The sequence below is a fragment of the Hordeum vulgare genome, chromosome 3H (genome assembly GCF_904849725.1).
Source record: "Hordeum vulgare subsp. vulgare chromosome 3H, MorexV3_pseudomolecules_assembly, whole genome shotgun sequence".
Lineage (NCBI taxonomy): Eukaryota > Viridiplantae > Streptophyta > Magnoliopsida > Poales > Poaceae > Hordeum > Hordeum vulgare.
This window is the reverse complement of record NC_058520.1, coordinates 392,222,392-392,243,826: the sequence shown is the minus strand read 5'-3', so window position 1 is coordinate 392,243,826 and position 21,435 is coordinate 392,222,392.

The window sequence follows — 21,435 nt, the reverse complement described above, 5'->3', positions numbered from 1 at the left end:
ATCACCAAAGCACCGACATGATCTTCTTGTCACTGGCGTTACACCATGATATCCATCATCATGATGTCCATCAACGTGTCGCCATCGGGGTTTTCGTGCTACTCATGCTATTACTACTAAAGCTACGTCCTAGCAATATAGTAAACGCATCTGCAAGCGCAAACGTTAGTTTAAAGACAACCCTATGGCTCCTGCCGGTTGCCATACTGTCGACGTGCAAGTCGATATTAACTATTACAACATGATCATCTCATACATCCAATATATCACATCACATCCTTGGCCATATCACATCACAAGCATACCCTGCAAAAACAAGTTAGACGTCCTCTAATTGTTGTTGCATGTTTTACGTGGTGACCATGGGTATCTAGTAGGATTGCATCTTACTTACGCAAACACCACAACGGAGATATATGAATTGCTATTCAACCTCATCCAAGGACCTCCTCGGTCAAATACGATTCAACTAAAGTTGGAGAAACTGACACTCGCCGGTCATCTTTGAGCAACGGAGTTACTCGTAGCGATGAAACCAGTCTCTCGTAAGCGTACGAGTAATGTCGGTCCGAGCCGCTTCGATCCAACAATACCGCGGAATCAAGAAAAGACTAAGGAGGGCAGCAAAACGCACATCACCGCCGACAAGAACTTTTGTGTTCTACTCGAGAAGACATCTACGCATGAACCTAGCTCATGATGCCACCGTTGGGGAACGTCGCATGGGAAACAAAAATTTTCCTACGCGCACGAAGACCTATCATGGTGATGTTCATCTACGAGAGGGGATTACCGATCTACGTACCCTTGTATATCGCACAACAGAAGCGTTAGTGAACGCGGTTGATGTAGTGGAACGTCGTCACGTCCCTCGATCCGCCCCGCGAACCGTCCCACGAACCGTCCCGCGATCCGTCCCACGATCTAGTGCCGAACGGACGGCACCTCCGCGTTAAGCACACGTACAGCTCGACGATGATCTCGGCCTTCTTGATCCAGCAAGAGAGACGGAGAGGTAGATGAGTTCTCCGGCAGCGTGATGGCGCTCCGGAGGTTGGTGGTGATCTGATCTCGGCAGGGCTCCGCCCGAGCTCCGCAGAAACGCGATCTAGAGGAAAAACCGTGGAGGTATGTGGTCGGGCTGCCATGAAAAAGTTTTCTCAAATCAGCCTTAATACCTCTATATATATAGGTGGGAGGGGAGGGGCCTTGCCTTGAGGCTCAAGGAGCCCCAAGGGGGTCGTCCTAGCCAAAGGGGGGATGTCCTCCCCTTCCAAACCGAATCCAACTAGGTTTGGAAGGTGGAGTCCTTCTCTCCTTTCCCACCTCCCTTTTTTTTTCTTTCTCTTTGATTTCTTATCCTTTGGCGCATAGGGCCTTCTTGGGCTGTCCTACCAGCCCACCAAGGGCTGGTGCGCCACCCCCAAGGCCTATGGGCTTCCCCGGGGTGGGTTGCCCGCCCAGTGAACACCCGGAACCCATTCCTCATTCCCGGTACATTCCCGGTAACTCCGAAAACCTTCCGGTAATCAAATGAGGTCATCCTATATATCAATCTTCGTTTCCGGACCATTCCGGAAACCCTCGTGACGTCCGTGATCTCATACGGGACTTCGAACAACATTCGGTAACCAACCATATAACTCAAATACGCATAAAACAACGTCGAACCTTAAGTGTGCAGACCTTGCGGGTTCGAGAACTATGTAGACATGACCCGAGTGACTCCTCGGTCAATGCCCAATAGCGGGACCTGGATGCCCATATTGGATCCCACATATTCTACGAAGATCTTATCGTTTGAACCTCAGTGCCAAGGATTCATATAATCCCGTATGTCATTCCCTTTGTCCTTCGGTATGTTACTTGCCCGAGATTCGATCGTCAGTATCCGCATACCTATTTCAATCTCGTTTACCGGCAAGTCTCTTTACTCGTTCCGTAATACAAGATCCCGCAACTTACACTAAGTCACATTGCTTGCAAGGCTTGTGTGTGATGTTGTATTACCGAGTGGGCCCCGAGATACCTCTCCGTCACACGGAGTGACAAATCCCAGTCTCGATCCATACTAACTCAACGAACACCTTCGGAGATACCTGTAGAGCATCTTTATAGTCACCCAGTTACGTTGCGAAGTTTGATACACACAAAGCATTCCTTCGGTGTCAGTGAGTTATATGATCTCATGGTCATAGGAACAAATACTTGACACGCAGAAAACAGTAGCAACAAAATGACACGATCAACATGCTACGTCTATTAGTTTGGGTCTAGGCCATCACATGATTCTCCTAATGATGTGATCCCGTTATCAAGTGACAACACTTGCCTATGGTCAGGAAACCTTGACCATCTTTGATCAACGAGCTAGTCAACTAGAGGCTTACTAGGGACAGTGTTTTGTCTATGTATCCACAGATGCACTGTGTTTCCAAGCAATACAATTATAACATGGATAATAAACGATTATCCTGGACAAAGAAATATAATAATAACTAATTTATTATTGCCTCTAGGGCATATTTCCAACAGCTGAAACACCCAAGAGTAACAAGATCCGCAAGGGATAGTGGGGGGAATCAACTTTCTCTTGGTGGAAGTGTAGATATAGGCCTTTTCAACCAATCCCTAGGAAATCAACAAGTTTGATTTGCTAGGAGAGAGATCGGGCACTTTTGAGCTTAGGGAGCAACAATGGAGCTTGGGAGGGTCAAAGGTAGGGTTCTTGAGCAAGAAGAACCCTTTATATAGCAGGGGAAAAAATCCAACCGTTTTCCCACTCACACCACGAGCCCAGCAGTACCACCGCTGGCTGCAGCGGTACTACTGTTGACACTCCAGCGGTACTACCGGTGGCTGCAGCGGTACTACCGCTAGCACTCCACCGGTACTACCGCTAGCTGCAGCGGTACTACCGCTAGCACTCCAGCGGTACTACCGCTGGCTGCAGCGGTACTACTGCTGAGCCCATAATAACACAAAGATACTACCGGGCCAACCACCGCCAAGAAAGTCTTTGCAAAAAGTCCGACAAAGTACAGCTGCAAGGATGGCGGTACTAAAGTCGTGGAGCGGTACTACCGCTGACCAGTGGCGGTACTACCGCTGGACCAGCGGTACTACCGCCAGCTCTAGCGGTACTACCGCTAGGCCCAGCGGTACTACCGCTAGGCCCAGCGGTACTACCGCTAGGTGGCCTTTTTGCAAGAGGAGAAAAACCAGAGATGGGAAAAGCTCCAAAGTTGCAGGGAAAGGGGATGGAGATAAAGTGTGTGCGTGCAAGATTGATTCCACCCAAACCTTTCCAATACGGATCCCCTCTTAATAGTACGGTGTTCCTACGACTCAAAAACCACCAAAGAGAATCGTAGAGGACACCGTGCTTTTGTTCCACGGAGGGTGCCGAATCGTCTTGTGCCTTTGTCATGTATTATCTGAAAGCTCAATGCACACAATTAGTCCATTAAGGTACTATCATCAATCACCAAAATTACTTAGGCAGAAATATGCCCTAACAATAGCATAGGTAGTTTCTTGCAATTTTATCTTATTGGAGACATAGACAGGTGAAGATTTGGTTCCTCTAACATAATAATTGCAAGTAGGAGCAGCAAGGACAAGCATATTATATCCTTCAAAATCATCATGTGTAGTGGTAAAATTCAACCCATCAATACAATCCTTAATAAGTGCAAACTTCTCTTATATGGTGTAGTTGGGAGAATTCAAAAACATAATAGGACTATCATGTGTGGGCGCAATTGCAAGAATTTCATGCTTAACATAAGGAACTATAGCAAGTTCATCTTCGTAAGAATAGTTCATATTGGCATCATGGTCACAAGCATAGCAAGCATCAAGTTTATCAAAAAGAGATATTTCAAATGAATCCAATGGATCATAGCAATCATCATAGCATTCATCCTTCGTTATGTGTGAAGGGAAATTAAACAATGTATGAGTTGAAGAGTTACAATCATTATAAGGTGGTCACGGGTACCTAATCCACTCTTCATACTTTTGTTCTTCGCTCTCCTCCTCGTCTTTTTCATCTAATGAGCTCACAGATTCAACCATTTCATATTCCATAGACTCTCGCGAAATATTAATCTCTTTCCAGCCAGAAAATATGATTTCAATAAATTATTTAACATAAGCATAAGAACCATAGTTTTCATAGAAATATTGAAGTACGAAAAAAATAGGTTTGTAAAGAGTAGCATCATACTTTTCCATCAAAGTAGCAATTTGTTAAGTACCCTTAAAAGCAACAAATTCTTCAATTTGTTCGACATCATAATAACAATAGTCCTCCATGGTATATAAAGATAATATTTCATTATCATTAAACACACATTGGTAGGGAAGGTGTTTTTAAGTTTCTTCAGAATAACAAGTAAAATCATGTATTTCGCATTGTCACATCCCTGACACCTTTAGCAAGTTAGCTTTGTGCTCATGTTTTATTTGCATTGCATCTAGGAAATTTTCAACAAGAACAAGCAAGTGATGAAGGAAAATGCTAAAACCCTAGCCACTTCTAACAATAAAGGAAAATTCAAACTAGTTAAAATCAATGAACCCAAAGTGGCCTCAAGAAAAGTTCAATCTTTCTGATAAATCATGAAAGTAAATAAGCAATGAAGAAAACCTTTTTCTTGACACTTTAAGCATTTTAAATAAATGCAAAAAGCTATTGGTTTCAAGTTTTAAATTTGAAATCAGAAACTTTAAACTTTCAAAAATGTTGAAAACTTTAGGAATGGTTGGAAATATTCCAACAAATATTCTGGTGAGTTTAAAATAGCTTTTACAAACTATTTGGGAGCTGAAATAAATAACAATTTAATGAAATAGCAAAACAGAAACAAATCAGAAAAAAGAGAGAAAGAAATTACCTGACACTCACCTGGCCTGGCCCATCTCCTCGTGTCGTCTTCCTCCTCGCCAGTAGGAGCAGGAGGTGGCCGCCGCGTCGCCGCGCGCCTCCACGCAGCTCCCTGACTGCCTGGCCGCCGCCTCGCACTGGCAAGCACGGGGATATCCACCCCGAGCCCGACCCTATCCGTTCCCCAGCTCGAGTTCCCCCCTCCTCTCGGGATCTCTCCTCCCACCTTCTGTCGCCATTGCCATGAGCTCGAGCTCGAGCCGCTGCGCCTCTAGCCACAGGAACCCCCTTTCGAGTAGTCCAGTCGCTTCGCCTCGTCGAGCTGGTTCTCTGTGCAACGGCCGAAGTCTCCCCGAGCTCTGCAACGTCCCCAACGCCATCGTCTTCTACCTTCGGACGCCGGTAAATCGACGGTGGAACGCCGGCAACAGCCCTTCCCCGAGCCGTCTAGGCCCTTCTCTGCACTCCCCGTGAGCCTGCGATCAATTCCCCTCTCTTTCCCCTCGGATCCGAGCCCCCTAGCCACTGGACCATCGAACCCGTACTCCGGCATCCGCTCCGGCTCGTCGCCGGCTTACTCCGGCCACCTATAGCTCTCCCTGAGGCCAGCAATGGATGTGGTCGAGCCTGGAGATCACTCCAGTGCTCTAAACCTCCTTTTCCGAGCACCACAACACGTTTTAGCGTGTCTCCGGCGAGGTTGTGCCACGGATCTGGTCGCCGCCGGCCAGGCTCCGGCGAGGGCCGACGTGGCCAGCCTAATCCAGTTGTTTAAATGCTTAAACACTCACTGACAGTGGGCCCAAGGCCAAGTCAAACACACTTAGGGGCTAGTCAGCGCCGGATTAACCCCTGAGAGGCTGACCAGTGGGTCCCCCCTGTCAGGTTTGACCTGAATAGGTCAGTTGACCTGCTGATGTGAGGCTGACGCAATAAAGGGATTTTCCAGCATAAAAATAATTCCAGAAATGTTTAAAACTTCAAAAATTCATAGAAATTAATCTGTAACTCCAATGAAAATAATTTATATATGAAAAAGTATCAGAAAAATTCAAGGAATCTGAATATGTCATTTGCAAACATGTTTGAAAATGTTATAGAACCCAAACATGTAGATGATTTAATAAGTCAATTCTTATAAATACTTTATAAATGGAATATGGAAAATGTTTGAATCTCACTATAGTTGACATGATCAAATACTCTCCTAATTAGAAACCAGCAACCTAACATGTCATCCCATGCATGTTAACATCAAGTTGATCTGAGCATCAGGTCGAATCAATTAAAATGGTATTCGAGATTACCTCGTTTGAAGTGATATTTGAATTTGATTCAAATCAACTTCAAACCTAATAGATGCTAGCTATATTAGTTTATCACCTTGCATCCTCATGCCATGCTCATGCATCATCTTGATTGCATATCTTTGTTATTGATTGTTGTCATTCCTTTCGGTAGGCTCCGCTCCCCCGGATTCCACCGGATATCCGTCTGACGGATATTGTCACTCCTCTGAGCAAAAAGGCAAGCAACCATTTTGATCATACCGATAAATCCCATGTTCTTGCTCCTGCACTTATTTATTGCATTAGGATCAAATGCTTCAAATGCTTTTGCCACGTTAGTTGAACCCACTTCCTTTGCATGACCTATCCTTGTCACAGTAAATAGCTGAACCTTGCAACCTAGCATACCTGTAGTTGCTTGAGCCATGATGTGCCTTATCCTGCTATGCATGCTATGCTTAGAGTTGTGTATGGTCTGTCATCTGGGAGATGAACAGAATTGTGAGAATGTGTTCGGTAAGTAAAGGTTGTGCGTTGAACCTGATTTGGTAAAGGTACCGGTGAAAGGCTGTGTAGGAGTACATGGCGGGTTGTTTCATTGGAACCGTCCTTAGGAACTGAGTTCCGTGTATGTAATCCAAGACGAGATAATACCACATGCTGGGCCCTGAAATATGACCCCGCTCGACTTATTAATCGCTTAGTACTCGGTCCAGGAGTTGCAAGTAGTTTCTGGTGTTTATAGTCATGCCGGAGGCCGTGCATGGTACTGACCTGAGAGGTGGGCTGTGATGCGGTAGGCAGTGGCACGGTGTACCAAGTGGCACCCGGATGGTGGGCTTGGGAACCCTGCGCACATCGTTTGGGACCGTGACGGAAACCTCGGCCAGACTTCCGTACGGGTTACTCTCAGATAGGCGATAAACCTGGACTAGGTACTAGTGTGGTTAACGGTCGTGGCCGACTCCCTCACTGGGCTTCCGCTTGAAGGTTGCCGAGGTAAATGACGTGCACATGGCGATAAGTGGCGAGAGCGTGTGTGACGAAGTACACCCCTGCAGGGTTATGATCTATTCGAATAGCCGCGTCCGCGGATATGGACTACTTGGAGACATATGTTGTTCATAGATAACTTAAATGGCTACTCATAAAATTGTCAAGATAAACGTGAGTGTCGTGGACGGCATTTCTGTATAGAGACGGAATGATTCCCCGATGGTGTATTATTGTGGTGTTAGTGGACTCGTGTGCGAGAAATCAAGTGGTCAAAATTATTTAAAAATGCAAGTTGTCTAGCCACGAGTCAAATGCTAGATTCCCGCCTCAAACCCCACCATACCTTGTTGATACATTGCATCAGTAGTTAGTTATCCTAAAGTCTTGCTGAGTACTTCCGTACTCATGTTTGCTTAATAAATGTTGCAGAGGATGATAATGACCCTAACGGAGGGTTCTTCATAGACATCGACGACGACGAGTAGCTGGTGTCCCAGCTACGATCTGGCCCTAGGTTGGGTCTGTAGTATAGTCAGGCCATGTGCCTTCTAGTTGCACCTGGCTGTACTCAAACAGTTTTAAACTCTTCTGCTGGCTTGTAACTGAATGACTGCTATTATGGTTCGTGAGACCCTTACTGTGTAATATTATGTGTGGGGCTCTTCCGAGCCTCTTAAATAAAGCTTGTATGTTTATGGTTATGTTGTGATGCCATCGATGTATCTATACATATCGGTATGCCATGTGTACGTGTGTCGTACTTGATATGTATGGGGTTCGATTACCTAGTCGTGAATTTTAGTAGCACTCCTTACAGGGAAATGCCCCTTTGTGATCCAACGAGCCATGGTAGCTCGCTACTGCTCCGGACACATTGGTTGATCGGCATGTGTCCTTCTTAGCTGCTGTGTCTGTCCCCTTTGGGGAAATGTGACGCGATGTAATGGAGTCCTTGTAGCTTGCTACGACTCGTCTAAACTCGCTGGTGACCGACGCCTGCTTCGTTGGGTCATGTATGCATGTCCTTGTGCGGTACTGCCACTTTGGTTTATGACTAGACTTGTCGATCCGGGTTCTTTGACATTGGAATGCTAGCGACACTATTGCATACGTGAGTCAAAAGACACAAACGATCCCGGCTAAGGTAAGGCTGCAGCCGTGGAGTTAACCGTGCGTGAGACCGCAAAGGGATGCGATGTGTTACAGGCTGGATTCCTATGGCTTAGGATCGGGGTCCCGACAACGTTGGTATCAGAGCCTGACTGACTGTAGGACTACTAAGCCAAACTGGTCGATGTTGAGTCTAGAATTGCTTTAGTTATATATAAGGGAATTGTTTGTGGAAGGGAACGTAAGACTCTTGTTCTCTTCTCAAGTTATTCTATTCTGGTCATCCTCGTCTTTTCTGCGGGAATTAAGGACTAGGTTACTCATCTTCTTCTAGGCTCGTGTTTCTGATCGGTAGATTATAGGACTCTGGGTCAAGAGATATTTGGGTTTCTTCCATTCCTAGGAAAAAGGAAGTAAGTTTGATGATCAGAGAATTCAACTTGATAGTTGAGTGGATACGCTATTCCATTTTGGGTTGTCTCAAAATTTGTTTTTGAGCATCTACAACCGTTATGCTGCCCAATTTTGCATTCGGAGCTCTAACGCTTTTGCATTACTCTCTATTTACAGATGCCTGGCCGTCCTTCTCGTCAGGTGGTACGTCTGACCAGGTGCATTGATGTACCGGGTCATACGACCATGCTGGTCAGGGTGAAGTCGATGTGCGGTTACCGCTGGTACCCCGAGTACACAGTGGAGGAACAGTACCGAGACTTCAACCAGAGCCAGTATATCTGGACTGTTAGGGTATTTCCAGACTACCCTGGAGCTGAGGAGCCAATCCATTGGTCCTATGGGTTGGGAGTCATTGTTGACATGGCAGTACAAGATGCTGCCTATTCAATGCTGACCATTATGAGAGCAGGACACGCACTGGTGCAGAATTCAGAGTTCTGCTATGTACCGGCCTCTCAGCCTGGTGAAGAGGGATACCTCAGCGGAGTCTATTTTGATTCTTCTATGGAGGATCCACTACTGCAGTCCACTGTTGAGATGCTAGAGAACAGAGACAGGGATGCTCGTGCTCTCCGCATGGAGCTTTATGCTACTCATGCCCGTCTGTGGACGGTTTTGACGCAGCTGGCACCGGTAGCTCAGACAGGGTACGGAGATATGGAGATGTTGAACCCTGTTAGGACCCATCTTCTGGCCCACGGTTACTGGCCAGCTATAGGAGGAGTCACCCCTCTTCGGGGACCCCTCTTACCACCAGTCAGGGGACCAAGGCCACATCCGTGTCCTTATGGATCCCAGGGATCTCAGGCTAGAGTGTTTCCTGATCCGCAGGTTGAGCTTCCAGGTCATGGAGGTAATCTCTATGAGATGTTCTATGCGGATGCCTGAGCTGTGAGCGGAAGGATAGTATGATAGTAGCCGTACGTTCACAGTCCTGCGTGACTTGTGAAGTATGCCTGGGATGTGAAATGAAATCCGGAGGCCTAGATAAATAATGTATAGGAAGCTTGTAAGACTCTGATGAGTAGTTTCATAATTTCAGTAGTTTGCTCTTCGGTTAAGGTTGTACTGAACTATGTAAGGGTGTGTATGAACCATGGTGTATATATAGCAGTTGCTTGTTACCATGCTGTTCGGATATTCATTTCCGCATTCTGTGTGTTCAGTACATTCTTAATCCATAGCTAGTATTGATATGATATTGGTCTAAGCTGTGAGTTTGTTTGTCAGGATGGTGTTCACCAGGTTGAACCGTGCCCCTGGTCATGAGCAAGGAGAGGGTAGTCAAGCGTCGCAGGAAGACCTGCCTCACCCGCCCTCTCTGGCGGAAGTTATGCTTGAGGCAGAGAGAAACAAAAGGGAGACCAACCGACTGTTAGAGCGTATTGAGCAGAATACGGCTCGTCAGCCTAGGAATGCTGCAGTGACCCTCAACGACTTTGTGAAGATGAATCCTCCAAAGTTTCATCATTCCGTCGATCCCCTCGACGCTGATGACTGGCTGCGCAGCATCGCACGCAAGATTCGCTCTGCGAATGTTTCTGAGGCCGACAAGGTGACCTTTGCGGCGTATTTGCTGGAAGGACCCGCCAATCTGTGGTGGGAGAACTTTGAAGCTATGCGTCCTGCTGAACCAGCAGCCACATGGGCAGACTTCAGGGCAGCCTTTCGTCTGCACCATATTCCAGAGGGCCTGATGGACAGAAAGAGAGAGGAGTTCTGTGCCTTCACTCAGGGCAAGTTGACCGTGGATGCCTATAGCCGCGAGTTCGGTAACCTCGCCCGCTATGCAACAGAGGAGGTGTCTACTGACGCCAAGAAGCAAGCAAGGTTTCGTAAGGGTCTGAGCCCTGAGCTTCGTCGTGATCTGCGCCTCCACGAGTGTGCAAGCTTTCAAGCCCTGGTCAACAAGGCGATCAGTGCCGAGACTGGCCATACTGACTTTGAAGCCACAAGGAAGCACTCCCGTGACTTTGGCTCGTCTTCTGGTTCCGCGTGTCCAAAACGCAGGCTGTGGGTTCCTACAGTTCTCTGCCGCCAAGATACACTCCGAGGCCATCCTACGTGGCGCCTCAGACGAATCAGACCAACCCTCCAGCTAAAACTTACGGTGGTCCAGCTAGCAATGCTGCACCACGTGCCAACCAAGTATTATGCTACAAGTGTGGAGAACCAGGGCACTATTCCCGTGAGTGTCCTCAAAATGTGGGTGCCAAGCAACCCGGAAAGTCCGTCGGGCAAGGCAAGTCGGGCAAAGCTTACTATGTGAAGCCAACTCCTGCACGTGGCTGTGTGAACTATGTCTCAGCAGAAGAAGGTGCAGAGGATCCCGATGTCATGCTGGGTACGCTTCTTGTAAATCATCACCCGGCGTCTGTGCTCTTTGACACTGGGTCTTCTCATTCCTTCATTTCAGAAAGTTATGCACAGTTGCATAACATGTCTTTTTGTGATATGCCAATTCCGTTGGTTGTCCAAACTCCCGGTAGTAAATGGCAAACCTCTAGGATAACCTATGACAATGAAATTCTAGTAGGCAGGCTAGTTTTTCTAGCCTCATTGATAGCCTTGAAATCTTCGGATATTAATATCATCTTGGGTATGGACTGGATGTCAGCTCACTATGCCAAGATTGATACTCATTCTAGAAATGTCCAGCTTACCCATCCCTCGGGTGAGATAGTAAATGTCTCTACTCGAGTTGCCAAATGCCAACTCTATTCCCTAAATGCCAACCCTCTTCCGGAACTTGAAGACATTTCGGTAGTCCGTGACTTCCCGGATGTTTTTCCAGAGGAACTGCAAGGAATTCCACCTGACAGAGATGTAGAGTTTGTGATAGATCTTGTTCCGGGAACTGTCCCAATAGCCAGAAGACCTTATAAGATGGCACCCCTGGAGCTAGCTAAACTTAAGAAGCAACTAGATGAGGCCTTGAATAAAGGTTTCATTCGTCCTAGCTCTTGTCCTTGGGCTTGCCCCGTCCTCTTCGTCAAGAAGAAAGACGGAACGGATCGGATGGTTGTAGATTACCGACCAGTTAATCTGGTCACCGTAAAGAACAAGTATCCGTTCCCCAGGATCAACGACCTGTACGATCAGCTCGCTGGATCCTCAATCTTCTCCAAAATGGATTTGAGGTTGGGATACCATCAAATCAAGATCAAGAACGGGGACATTCCAAAAATGGCTTTTGTTACTCGTTATGGCCAATACGAGTACACCGTCATGTCCTTTGGTTTAACCAATGCCCTAGCCACCTTCTCTCGTTTGATGAATTCAATCTTCATGGAGTATTTGGATAAATTCGTCGTGGTATACCTCGATGATATTCTCATCTACTCGAAGAACGAACAAGAACATGCCGAGCATCTAAGGCTGGTATTGATGAAACTTCGAGAGCATCGCCTTTATGCCAAGTTTTCAAAATGTGAATTTTGGTTACCAGAAGTGACCTATCTAGGTCACGTAATCTATGGTAAGGGTATTGCTGTCAATCCCGAGAGAGTTCAAGCTGTCCTTGATTGGACTCAACCTGAATCGGTTAAGCAAGTTAGGAGTTTTCTTGGTCTAGCGAGCTATTGTCGCCGCTTTGTCGAGAATTTCTCCAAGGTTGCAAAGCCTCTAACTGAACTCCTCAAGAAGGATAAAAAGTTCGAGTGGACACCACAGTGTGAGCATAGTTTTCAGGAACTGAAAAGACGCCTGACTTCCGCACCTGTGTTGCTACCACCAGTTTTTCCTAAGGACTTTTTTATCTATTGCGACGCCTCGCGACAAGGATTAGGTTGCATTCTCATGCAAGATCGTCATGTGATCGCATACACATCTCGACAGTTGCGTCCACATGAGGATAATTATCCCACACATGACCTTGAGCTTGCAGCTGTAGTCCATGCACTAAGAACCTGGCGACATTACCTTTTGGGTAATCGTTGCGAAATATTCACTGATCACCAAAGTCTGAAATGTATCTTCACCCAGCCGGATTTGAATCTCAGGCAAAGACGGTGGGTTGAGTTGATCTCGGATTACGACTTAGGGATAACTTACACCCCGGGAAAGGCCAATGTTATGGCCGATGCACTAAGTCGTAAATCTTATTGTAACAATTTGATGCTACAACAAGGTCAACCACATCTCTATGAGGACTTTCGGAAGTTGAATCTTCATATTGTTCCTCAAGGATTCCTTTCTACCCTGGTGGGGAAGCCTACCCTTAAGGATCAAATTATAGCTGGCCAAAAGCGTGACAAGGGTATATCACGGATCAAGGAGAATATTTATAGCGGAAACGCTAAAGAATTTTCCATGAACGATCAAGGTGTTGTGTTCTTCCAGAATCGTCTAGTGGTTCCTAAGAACCCACATCTAAGGCAGTTAATCCTTAAGGAGGCCCATGATTCTACTCTCACCATTCATCCCGGTAGTACTAAGATGTATCAGGACCTACGCCAGAGGTTCTGGTGGACTAGGATGAAGAGAGAAATTGCTGAGTTCGTTGCTAACTGCGACGTCGTCGAGTTAAGGCAGAACATCAAAGGCCTGCTCGCACCCTTCAACATCTAGCTATTCCTGAATGGAAATGGGATAAAGTTAGCATGGATTTCATTACCGGATTTCCCAAGACCGAGAAAGGAAATAATTCTATCTTTGTCGTCATTGACCGTCTTTCCAAGGTGGCTCATTTTCTTCCCGTTCGTGAGAGTATAACAGCTAGCCAGCTAGCAGAGTTATATATCTCTCTCGAATACTGTCTCTTCATGGTATTCCCTTGGAGACTAACTCGGACCGTGGGAGTATCTTTACTTCTCGCTTCTGGGAAAGTTTTCAGAATGCCATGGGGACTCGCTTATCTTTTAGCACTGCTTTCCATCCCCAATCAAGTGGTTAAGTAGAAAGAGTGAATCAAATCCTAGAAGATATGCTCCGAGCTTGTGTTATATCATTTGGTATGAATTGGGAGAAGTTCCTTCCATTCACCGAATTCGCTTATAACAATAGTTATCAATCAAGCTTGGGCAAAGCTCCTTTCGAAGTTCTCTATGGACGAAGATGTCGAACACCTCTTAACTGGTCATAAACCGGGGAGAGGCAACTCTTTGGCCCGGACATGATCCAGGATGCAGAAGAGCAGGTTCGCATTATTCGTGAAAAGTTGAAAACAGCCCAGTCTCGTCAAAAGAGCCAATATGATCGTCATCATAAGGCTGTGACCTTTGAAGTTGACGAGAAGGCTTACCTTCGGGTTACACCTGTGAAGGGTACCCATCGGTATCAAGGGCAAGTTGGCTCCTTGTTACATTGGTCCTTTTCGCATTCTTGCCAAACGAGGAGAAGTTGCCTACCAGTTGGAATTTCCTCCGCATCTTTCCAAGGTTCATGATGTCTTCCACGTCTCGCAACTCAGGGTTTGCTTTTCAGATCCTATCCGTGAACTGGACCACGAAACGCTTGATCTCCAAGATAACCTTCCATACCGAGAATACCCCGTGCGTATTCTTGATCAAGCTGAGCGTACCACTCGACGTCGAAACCTCAAATTTCTTAAAGTTCAATGGTCAAATCATTCTGAAAAGGAGGCAACTTGGGAAAGAGAGGATCGTCTCCGACTTGAGTATCCTGCGTTATTCACGACGACTTCCAAATCTCGGGACGAGATTCTTTTGAGTGGGGGTGAGTTGTCACATCCGTGACACCTTTAGCAAGTTAGCTTTGTGCTCATGTTTTCTTTGCATTGCATCTAGGAAATTTTCAACAAGAACAAGCAAGTGATGAAGGAAAATGCTAAAACCCTAGCCACTTCTAAAAATAAAGGAAAATTCAAACTAGTTAAAATCAATGAACTCAAAGTGGCCTCAAGAAAAGTTTAATCTTTCTGATAAATCATGAAAGTAAATAAGCAATGAAGAAAACCTTTTCCTTGACACTTTAAGAATTTTAAATAAATGCAAAAAGCTACTGGTTTCAAGTTTTAAATTTGAAATCAGAAACTTTAAACTTTCAAAAATGTTGAAAACTTTAGGAATGGTGGAAATATTCTGGTGTGTTTAAAATAAATTTTACAAACTATTTGGGTGCTGAAATAAATAGCAAGTTAATATAATAGCAAAACAGAAACAAATCAGAAAAAAAAGAGAGAAAGAAATTACCTGACGCTCACCTGGCCCGTCCCATCTCCTCCTGTCGTCTTCCTCCTCGCCAGTAGGAGCAGGAGGTGGCCTCCGCGTCGCCGCGCGACTCCACGTAGCTCCCTGGCTGCCTGGCCGCCGCCTCGCGCTGGCAAGCACGGGGATATCCACCCCGAGCCCGACCCTATCCGTTCCCCAACTCCAGTTCCCCCCTCCTCTCGGGATCTCTCCTCCCTCCTTCTGCCGCCATTGCCATGAGCTGGAGCTCGAGCCGCCGCGCCTCTAGCCACAGGAACCCCCTTTCGAGTAGTTCAGTAGCTTCGCCTCGTCGAGCTGGTTCTCTCTACAATGGCCGAAGTCTCCCCGAGCTCTGCAACGTCCCCAATGCCATCGTCTTCTACCTTCGGACGCCGGCAAATCGACGGTGAAACACCGGCAACAGCCCTTCCCCGAGCCGTCTAGGCCCTTCTCTGCACTCCCCGTGAGCCTGCGATCAATTCCCCTCTCTTTCGCCTCGGATCCGAGCCCCCTAGCCACTTGACCATCGAACCCGTACTCCGGCAGCCGCTCCGGCTCGTCGCCGGCTTACTCCGGCAACCTATAGCAACCCCTGAGGCCAGCAATGGATGTGGTCGAGCCTGGAGATCACTCCAGTGCTCTCAGCCTCCTTTTCCGAGCACCACAGCACGTTTTAGCGTGTCTCCGGCGAGGTTCTGCCGCGGATCTGGTCGCCGCCGGCCAGGCTGCGGCGAGGGCCGACGTGGCCAGACTATTCCAGTAGTTTAAATGCTTAAACACTCACTGACTGTGGGCCCAAGGCCAAGTCAAACACACTTAGGGGCTGGTCAGCGCGGGATTAACCCCTGAGAGGCTGACCAGTGGGTCCCCCCTGTTAGGTTTGACCTGAACAGGTCAGTTGACCTGCTGATGTGAGGCTGACGCAATAAAGGGATTTTCCAGTATAAAAATAATTCCAGAAATGTTTAAAACTTCAAAAATTCATAGAAATTAATCTGTAACTCCAATGAAAATAATTTATATATGAAAAAGTATCAGAAAAATTCAAGGAATCTGAATATGTCATTTTCAAACATGTTTGAAAATGTTACAGAACACAAACATGTAGATTATTGAATAAGTCAATTCTTATAAATACTTTATAAATGGAATATGGAAAATATTTGAATCTCACTATAGTTGACATGATCAAATATTGTCCTAATTACAAACCATCAACCTAACATGTCATCCCATGCATGTTAACATCAAGTTGATCTGAGAATCAGGTCGAATCAATTAAAATGGTATCCGAGAATACCTCGTTTGAAGTGATATTTGAATTTGAATCAAATCAACTTCAAACATAATACATGGTAGCTATGTTAGTTTATCACCTTGCATCCTCACGCCATGCTCATGCATCATCTTGATTGCATATGTTTGTTATTGATTGTTGTCATTCCTCTCGGTAGGCTCCGCTCCCCGGATTCCACCGAATATCCGTCTGACGGATATTGTCACTCCTCTGAGCAACAAGGCAAGCAACCATTTTGATCATCCCGATAAATCCCATGTTCTTGCTCCTGCACTTATTTATTGCATTAGGATCAAATGCTTCAAATGCTTTTGCCACGTTAGTTGAACCCACTTCCTTCGCATGACCTATCCTTGTCACAGTAAATAGCTAAACCTTGCAACCTAGCATACCTGTAGTTGCTTGAGCCATGATGTGCCTTATCCTTCTATGCATGCTATGCTTAGAGTTGTGTATGTCTGTCATCTGGGAGATGAACAGAATTGTGAGAATGTGTTCGGTAAGTAAAGGTTGTGCGTTGAACCTGATTTGGTAAAGGTACCGATGAAAGGCTGTGTAGGAGTACATGGCGGGTTGTTTCATTGGAACCGTCCTTAGGAACTGAGTTCCGTGTATGTAATCCTAGACGAGATACTACCACATGCTGGGTCCTGAAATATGACCCCGCTCGACTTATTAATCGCTTAGTACTCGGTCCAGGAGTTGCAAGTAGTTTCTGGTGTTTATAGTCATGCCGGAGGCCATGCATGGTGCTGACCTGAGAGGTGGGCCGTGATGCGGTAGGCAGTGGCACGGTGTACCAAGTGGCACAAGGATGGTGGGCTTGGGAACCCTGCGCACATCGTTTGGGACCGTGACGGAAACCTCGGCCGGACTTCCGTACGGGTTACTCTCAGATAGGCGATTAACCTGGACTAGGTACTAGTGTGGTTAACGGTCGTGGCCGACTCCCTCGTTGGGCTTCCGCTTGAAGGTTGCCGAGGTGCATGACGTGCACATGGCGATAAGTGGCGAGAGCGTGTGTGACGAAGTACACCCCTGCATGGTTATGATCTATTCGAATAGCCGCGTCCGCGGATATGGACTACTTGGAGACATATGTTGTTCATAGATAACTTAAATGACTACTCATAAAATTGTCAAGATATGCGTGAGTGTCGTGGACGGCATTTATGTATAGAGACGGAATGATTCCCCGATGGTGTATTGTTGTGGTGTTAGTGGACTCGTGTGCGAGAAATCAAGCTGTCAAAATTATTTAAAAATGCAAGTTGTCTAGCCACGAGTCAAATGCTGGATTCCCGCATGAAACCCCACCATACCTTGTTGATACATTGCATGAGTAGTTAGTTATCCTAAAGTCTTGCTGAGTACTTCCGTACTCATGTTTTCTTAATAAATGTTGCAGAGGTTGCTAATGACCCTAATGGAGGGTTCTTCATAGACATCGATGACGACGAGTAGCTGGTGTCCCAGCTACGATCTGGCCCTAGGTTGGGTCTGTAGTATAGTCAGGCCATGTGCCTTCTAGTTGCACCTGTCTGTACTCAGACAATTTTAAACTCTTCCGCTGGCTTGTAACTGAATGACTGCTATTATGGGTCGTGAGACCCTTACTGTGTAATATTATGTGTGGGGCTCTTCCGAGCCTCTTAAATAAATCTTGTATGTTTATGGTTATGTTGTGATGCCATCGATGTATCTATACATATCGGTATGCCATGCGTACGTGTGTCGTACTTGATATGTATGGGGTTCGATTACCTAGTCGTGAATTTTAGTAGCACTCCTTACAGGGAAATGCCCCTTTGTGATCCAACGAGCCATGGTAGCTCGCTACTGCTCTGGACACATTGGTTGACCGGCATGTGTCCTTCTTAGCTACTGTGTCTGTCCCCTTTGGGGAAATGTCACGCGATGTAATGGAGTCCTTGTAGCTTGCTACGACTCGTCTACACTCGCTGGTGACCGACGCCTGCTTTGTTGGGTCATGTATGCCTGTCCTTGTGCGGTACTGCTACTTTGGTTTATAACTAGACTTGTCGATCCGGGTTCTTTGACATTGGAATGCTAGCGACACTATCGCATACGTGAGTCAAAAGACGCAAACGGTCCTGGCTAAGGTAAGGCTGCAGCCGTGGAGTTAACCGTGCGTGAGACCGCAAAGGGATGCGATGTGTTACATGCTGGATTCCTATGGCTTAGGATCGGGGTCCCGACACGCATAAATCCCATGCATAGCAACACCAAGTATTAATTTGATGCCACAAGAATTTCCCTTTTTGAGATAAGCGGTGTCGCACATAATAAGCATGCTCATTTAATGGTTTTACCTCAACTAAGCTAGTCGTGTTTTACTTCAATAGAACGATACATTTTGGGTGATTCCTCAACCACTGTGTTAGCAAGTACATATATGTTTTTTGTATTTGTTTTTCTACCAATAACTAAAGAAAGAAACCAACTTAGAACAGAAAATAAAAATTACTTAGTGATGAAGCAAACAAGCACACACGACAATACCAACCGCTACGCTATTGCTCCTCGGCAATGGCGCTAGAAAAAGTCTTGATAACGCACAAGAGTAGGGGATCGTTTGTATCCTTTTTCTATAAGTAAGAGTGTCGAACTAAACGTGGAGCTAAAGGTAGAATTGATATTCTCTCAAGTTCTATCGACCACCGATACAACTCTACGCACGCTAACACTTACTTTACCTAGAACAAGTATGAAGCTATTTTGTGGGAAAGAAACTAGAAGTATTTAGTAGGTGTAATAGATACTCTTTTCAAGGTAATAAAGAACTATTAAATAAAAGTTAGGGTCTACTTATATAAATATTAAATAGGTTACTTGTTTAGTAGAAATATTTTTGTAGCGTAAGAGAAAGATTGTCCATAGGAAATTTAATATAACATGACATATACTTATCATATGCAATGAGGGAGAGGCATACGCTAACACACTTTCTGTACTTGGATCACATGCACTTATGATTAGAACTCTAGCAATCATCCGCAACTACTAAAGATCATTAAGGTAAAACCCAACCATAGCATTAAACATCAAGTCATCTTTACTCATATATGCAAACAAGTAAGCTTCTGTCACTCTAGCCACCCAACTATAAAACCCAACCATAGCATTAAAGGTCATTCAGGTGTATGCTTCTGTCACTCTAGCCACCCACTATAAGCGAGTCATGAATATATTGCAAACCCTGCGGCGGGATTCCTTCAGGTGCGCACCTCACGGAAGGCGCCTTAAGACAACACCATATCAAGATACAACTCATTTCAATGACATAATACCGCAATTAACCTATAGGACAATAGAGATCTACTCAAATATCATAGGATAGACACACATCATTGGATAATAATATATAACATTAAGCAACACGTTTAAGTAGACATTACAACGAGGACAATTGTATTTACACCGCTGCAAAGAGGAGGGTAGAGTTGATGGTGATGCCGGCAAAGTAGTTGGTGTATATCGCCGTCACGAGGGTTGCCCCGGCGATGCTCCGGCACCACCAGGAGAGAGCCCCCTTCCTTCTTCTTCCTTGGCCTCCTCCCTAGGTGGGAGGAGAGTTCCCCTCTAGTCCATGGTTTCCATGGCTCTCGGAGGGCAGGATTTTTGTCGTTGTTGCCCGGGAGTATCACCAACCTACTATTAAGTACCTTCACACAAATTATCTTTCACTTGTTCTACTTTTTATTTGCTATTATATTTTGCTAGCTTCATAAAACTCAAAAATACAAAAAAAATTAACTTTGCTAGTTTGCTTGTTTCATTTGCTAGTCACATGTTTAAAGTTGTTATCATGTCTCAGTTTGAAATTAGTGATGTGTGTGCCTCTAGTGCGGAAGCTCTTGATTATCCAACTTCACCTTGCAATGAGAATACTAAAGGAATTTTTGATGAAGTTGCAAAAGAAAACTTGATAACCTTGTGGATGATGATCCTTCTAAAGGAGAACCTATTATGCAAACAAAGTAATTCCGCATAGGAAGTGGTAATATTATTGGGAAAAGTATAATTCAAGACTTTTTAAGTTGTGCCAGTTCATTACCCTTGATAGGAGGACATATTGTTGCTAGATTTACTAGTTATGCGGATGCTATATGTTTTCTCATAGTTGAATTGGAAAGAAAATTCGTTCATATGCATCCTTTCATATGGTTGTTTCTAGAATTTTCTAATATTGAGGATGCTCCTACTAAAAGTTTCACGAAAATATTTCTCACTCATGAGTTCGATCATATTATGCAGCCATCTACATAATTGTTTTCTCATAATAGGGTTAGTGGTGAGTGCCCACCTATAGAAGGAATTCTTTATGATATAGAAGCAATAAGAAAATTGAGGTCAACAAATTATGTTGATTATAATGAAAACCTTAGAAAGAAGGTTCCACCTAATGTCCTAGCTGATAATATTTCTGAACATAATGATCAATTTGTTATACTAAATCTTAGATTGTATAATGTGGTTGAGAGAGAATTAAGAAAATACCTCTAGCGAAACTTATACAACGAGGAATTGACTATCACTTATGAAAAGGCCGAGGAGGAGCCTTCTAATCCTCTCGAGATAGATCTCACAGACCCTTGTGTTGTGAAGTTTAGTATCTTCAATTATGTTTCCTTACCTATTAGAAAAATTTGTTCTTAAAGGAGGGAATATGATTATAGATCTATGAAATTTTCTCTTGATTACTACAATACTTGAATCATATGCATTATGCCTAGCTAGCGGCATAAAACAATAGCGCTAGTTGGGAGGCAACCCTGTAGTTATCTTATTTTTATTGCTTTTAATTTCTGTTTTTGCATGATAACATGATTGTTGACACTATAATGATCATTCTTTTATGTTGAAATTAGTGTTTGTGCCAAGTAAAGCCCTTGGGATGACTTGCATGATAAGTAGAATTGATGTGGTGCAAAAACTGAAACTTGGACGTCCAGTGTAGAATTTATGTGATTTTACTAGGACATATTATTGATCTAATATTTTCACATAGTATTTTCTTAAAAATTCCTCAGGTTTTCCTATTTTTCAGATTTTTGTGAGTTACATAAGTATTGTTTATTCATAGATCATTAGAGAATGTTGTATTTTAGACAAATTCTGTTTTTGCTTGCATAGTTTGCTTGTTTTGATGGTGCTATGGATTGTATCAGGCATATAAGCCATAGAGTAGTTAGAATAAAGTAGCTTTTGCAATAATAAAATAAG